The sequence below is a fragment of the Mus caroli genome, chromosome 8, assembly GCF_900094665.2.
Source record: "Mus caroli chromosome 8, CAROLI_EIJ_v1.1, whole genome shotgun sequence".
Lineage (NCBI taxonomy): Eukaryota > Metazoa > Chordata > Mammalia > Rodentia > Muridae > Mus > Mus caroli.
The window spans coordinates 201,913-207,519 of NC_034577.1; positions in this window are offsets into that span (position 1 = coordinate 201,913).

Here is a 5,607-nt window from a genome sequence, read left to right on the forward strand (position 1 = left end):
GGGAGTACCCAGAGGCATGCCCACAGGATCATCAGGAAGCAGAGTATGAGCTGAGGTGAGTTCCTCCTTCCAAGGTAAGTTTGAAGTTGGTCTGGGTCAACTCCCACATTCCATTCTTGACTTGGGTCCACAGCAGCCTTGGTATAGGTATATTGTACCCATTGCTTGACACCTGCAACTTTAAAGGCTGAGGCAGTGGACAATTTTTAAGCAGTTTTATCCACATCTTTCAAGAACCACTGCAGACAGGTATGTCCATACTCTCAGAAGTCCTTTGACTCCTTTGGGAGCAGTGGAGGTGGATAGTCAAACATGATCTCAGAAATAGAGTAACCACATTTACAAGACAAAGAAGACCAAAGTGTGGATACTTTGATCCTTCTTAGAAGAGGGAACAAAATACCCATGAAAGGAGTTACAGAGACAAAGTTTGGAGCAGAGACTGAAGGAAGGAAAGACCATCCAGAGACTGCCCCACTTGGGGATCCATCCCATAAACAACCACCAAATCCAGACACTATTGCAGATGCCAACAAGATTTGGCTGATAGGAGCCTGATATAGCTGTCTCCTGAGAGGCTGTGCCAGTGCCTGGCAAATACAGAAGTGGATGCTCACAGTCATCCATTGGATGGAGCACAGGACCCCCAATGAAGGAGCTAGAGAAAGTACCCAAGGAGCTGAAGGGGTTTGTAGCTCCATATGAGGAACAACAATATGAACTAACCAATACCTCCAGAGCTCTGGGGAACTCAACCACCAATCAAAGAAAACACACGGTGGGACTTGTGTCTCTCGCTGCATATGTAGCAGAGGATGGCCTAGTTAGTCATCAATGGGAGGAAAGGCCCTTGATCTTGTGAAGGTCCTATGTCCCAGTATAGGGGAATGCCAGGGCCAGGAAGCAGGAGTAGGTGGGTTGGGGAGGAGGGGGAGAGGGAAGGGGATGAGGATTTTCGGAGGGGAAACTAGGAAAGGAGATAACATTTGAAATGTAAATAAAGAAATTATCTAATAAAAAAAGAAAACAAACAAGACATTTAATGCATTCTAAACAGTGTAGATGACAGAATTTCTGGCTGGGAAGATCTGTTTCTTGGTAATATTTGACTGGTGACATTTTACCCATTCTCTCAAGTGGTCTGGTGGTTGGTGGAGGGTGGTATTGCATGACAAGTTCCAAGTTAATTCCCTGTGCAGGTATGAAGAGTTTCCACCCAGCCTAAAAGAGTGCATAGCATATCAGCAAATACTGATACCCTCTACTGGATTGAATGGCAGTAAAGTCCATTCAAGATGTCCAAATATGTAGGACCCCTGTTTCTGTGTCAGCATGGAGGCCTCAGCTCCCTGCTTGAGATTGTTCTGAACACATTGCAGACGGAGTTTGCTAGCTTGTTGGATCAGTGTTGGCAACTTTGAACCCACCAAATACCTTTGCTGCAATTTCTGTAGGGCAGTTTTTCCAGAGGGGTTGTTGGACTGAGCAGAAAGCTGTGATAATCAGCCAGCCCTCTTGATTTTTAGTAGCTCCTTTGTCAGTTATTAAAACATACCCTGCTACTGCTTTGCTGAGGTCAGTGACAAGGATGTCATCACAGTATCCCAGGACTGTCCTGATGGCAGTGGATGTTATAAGTAAAGTCATCCAGAGACCTGCTGATCAAGGTCCATGGCTATGCAGCTGTAGGATTCGTTGTTGATGTCTGTGGTGCATATTACCACTAGAGACCATGGGGACATTCCTGGTCTGGGCAGCCACCTGGGACAGCCCCTTCCAGGGGCTGTGCAGAAGTGGCTGTGTTGCTCTGGAGAGCTGGCCCTACCTCTCACCCACTGGCAGCAGCACTTGGGAGACTAAGCCCAGCACTTTACCTGGACAGCATATCAGAGCTGGTCATGTGGGGTGGGAGGCACAGGTGACCCGGCCCCAAGGGTGAGCAAAGGAGTGCTGGCCCCACCACTCCTCTTCCATGAGATTGTGGTATGGTCCATGAAGAGAGGATGGGAGCGAGGCTTTCCCGGACTTGCCACCTTCAGCAGTCAGGAGAGCTGGCCACTGGATCACGAGAGCAGGTGGGCTGGCCCAGCCTCTCACTGGCTGCTGCACTCAGGAGAGTGGCCCTACACCTCACTTGAGCAGCGTTGGTGGAGCTGGCTCTGGAGGTGTGGGGCAGTTGAGCCGGCCCTGAGGATATGAGAGAGGGAGAGCTGACCCTCCTTCTCACTGAATGGCCTAACCAGAACAGTGCTAGAGAGCTCACCCTAGTGGTGGACGCTTATACTGGAGAGCCTGCATACTCACCAGCTCAGCTACCAACCAAGCCCAGCTCCAGTGCTTTGAGTTGATCCACTCCAATATCTACACCATCTGTTAATTGTTGAAGTGCATGAAAGGACTGCAGATCCAAGGCTTCAAGATCTTCATGACACGCAACGGGATAACTGGGAGGAATCTCGTTGAAAACCCAGTATTGATGGTGTGTGTCACAGAAGCTAGAGACCTCAAACCAGACTAGTGACTCATTGCAGTTTACAATGTGAACAGCAGGACACCCTGACACATTTTAGCTTCCACAACAAGATGATTTCTATGCTTTGTTTTCTTTTGTTCAGTGTGTGTGTGTGTGTGTGTGTGTGTGTGTGTGTGTGTTTTGGGGATAGATTGCAAAGGCAAAGGGTGGATAAAGAGCAGGAGATGAGGGTGCATTGTAGCCTCCCCCAGCCTGAAGCGGGCTGGTGCAGACCTTGTTGCCACTGAGGTGGGTCCACCTGCAGTGTAGCTTTCCGACTTAGCTGGCTATTTTTTGTTTTGTTTTGTTTTGTCGAGACAGGGTTTCTCTGTGTAGCCCTGGCTGTCCTGGAACTCACGTTGTAGACCAGGCTGGCCTCAAACTCAGAAATCCACCTGCCTCTGCCTCCTGAGTGCTGGGATTTAAGGCGTGTGCCACCACGCCCAGCAGGCTGGCTTCTTTTGAGGTGTCAACTGCCACTGCTCTTCTTCGAGATCCTGCTGCCTGCTGAGACACCCTTGAGACATTCCGGAGACACATCCTATCGTGCACATTGCTTACAAGCTGGCTCCGGGCACCAAGGATGGACTGGCGAGGGGATGGGCCTACCCCCTATATGAGCTTAGACTCTAAGTAAACTTTAAGGTGCCTTGAACAGAGTACTTTTGTCTTGGTGTCTTTATTTCTCTCCCCGTCTAGTCTCTTTTTCAGCCTCAGCCTGCCTTTCAGGAGTACCTGGTTCACGTAGGCCATGGGTGGCTTACAACTACAGTGCATGATGTGAAATTCACAATGAACCAATAAAAAGTGAGTACCAAAAACAAAAACCAAGAAACAAATTAAAAAACAAAACAAAAAAACATACCCTGGGGTGGATGGATGGGTAATTGGTTCCTGGAGACTATGGAGCTTTGTCTTCACGGAAGGGCAGCCTGTTTGGTTATCTGGTCTACCAGACTCTACTTCTATCTCTGTCACTATCTATCACTATCACTATCACCCCCTGATTCACTCACCCTTGACTTTTTCTATGAGTCTGGCAGTGCACCACTGCCACAACTGGGCTCCTAGTAGCTGGAGGATATGGCCTCTTGTTTGGGGAGGCAATTTTTTTAAGCCCCTGGGGTAAATAGTCCTCTTTCTTTATATATTGCTGTCCTGATGTTGTGAGGGGCTATCTTGTCGGGGATTTTACTCCTGCACAAACATCATGACCAAGAAGCAAGTTGGGGAGGAAAGGGTTTATTCAGCTTACACTTCCACATTGCTGTTCATCACCAAAGGAAGTCAGGACTGGAACTCAAGAAGGTCAGGAAGTAGGAGCTGATGCAGAGGCCATGGAGGGATGTTATCTACTGGCTTGCTTCCCCTGGCTTACTCAGTTTACTCTCTTATAGAACCCAAGACTACCAGCCCAGGTATGGTACCACCCAAAATGAACTCTCCCCCCTTTATCACTAATTGAGAACATGCCTTACAAATGGATCTCATGGAATCATTTCCTCAACTGAAGCTCCTTTCTCTGTGATAACTTTAGCCTGTGTCAAGTTGACACATAAAACCAGCCAGTACAGGTGCTATTCCCCCTGTTAGATGCTTCAGCTCCCATCAATAAAAGGTTCCACATCTGAATTGGGGGATCAGCTCATCCTTTAAGTCAGGCTGTGAGGAGGAAATCTCATTCATAATTTCTCTGCATTCCTGGAGGGGCTTTCCATCCTCTTCAGGCAAGTATGCAGCTGGATTTAGGGCCAGGTACCATAGTTGTCATCCTCTCGGGTGAGGAGAGGGGCTGGCATTTTTCTCAGTGGCACACTGGAAAGGACTCTTCCTAGGAATACAGCTGGCCTGAGTCTGGTGAGCATCCCCATGGTAGCTGTTGCGCTATATAGCAGGAGGAGGTTAGTGAGCACCGTATGGAGGTGGATGCCAATGGGGGACAGGTATGAAGGATCTTGCGCATGACTAGTACTTGCAATTGGATCCGGGAGGGATGTGGCATCACAGGCACATTTTCATCCTCTGGGGAAGATGGTGGGGATGCTTCCCTGGTGCCTTCAGACTTCCCTGTCTTTGTAGCAGACGTTTTCTGAGGCTGGGACGGTTCTGGAGAAGCCATCTGTCTTATCTAGCATCTCCATTGCTGTGAACAGACACCATGACCAAGGCAACTCTTCTAAAAGACATTTAATTGGTGCTGGGTCACAGGTTCAGAGGTTTAGTTCATTGTCATCAAGGCATAAAACATACCAGTGTCCAAGCAGACACGATACTGGAGAAGATGCAGATGCACAAGATGCAGATACTGGTCTGCATCTTGATTGGAAGGCAGCCAGGAGAAAACTGTCTCCCAGGCAACTAGGAGAAGGCTCTCAAAGCCCACCCCACAGTGACATACTTCCTCCAACAAGGCTACACCTCCTAATAGAGCCACTCCCTGAGACAAGCATATTCAACCACACCATCCCAGACCATCGGACACCAGGAATCAATATGTGGGAACTGGTCTGTGTAGCCTCTCAGACTCTGTTAATCAAAGTCAAATCTAGAATTCCTATTCATGGCCAGATGACATCAAAGGCAGAGCAATCAGTTTCACAGAGTCTTTAATTGGAGGGTTTCATCTCATAGTCAGTGTAAATCTTCTTTTACAGTTGTCAAGTATGGTGTGTAGGACTATGTGGGTTTCACATCAGGACTGTGTATACCCCATAATGAAAGGAGTTCCCTAACTAGGACTTAGGGGAGCTTATATGTACCTCCCTAGTCATGCCTGCTGCATAGGCTAGGCAAAGAAGACTGGCTTCTCCCTCAAGCAGGTACCTGTCTGCCCAGCCACCTCTTGGTGATTTAAGAGGTCTGATCTAGCCAGGCAGTAGTGGAATACACATTTAATTCCAGCACTTGAGAGTCAGAAGCAGGCAGATCTCTTGAGAGCTTGAGGCCAGCCTGGTCTACAGAGCAAACTCTGAGACAGCCAAGGCTACCCAGAGAAATTCTGTCTGAAGAAAGAAAGAAAGAAAGAAAGAAAGAAAGAAGGAAGGAAGGAAGGAAGGAAGGAAGGAAGGAAGGAAGGAAGGAAGGAAGGAAGGAAG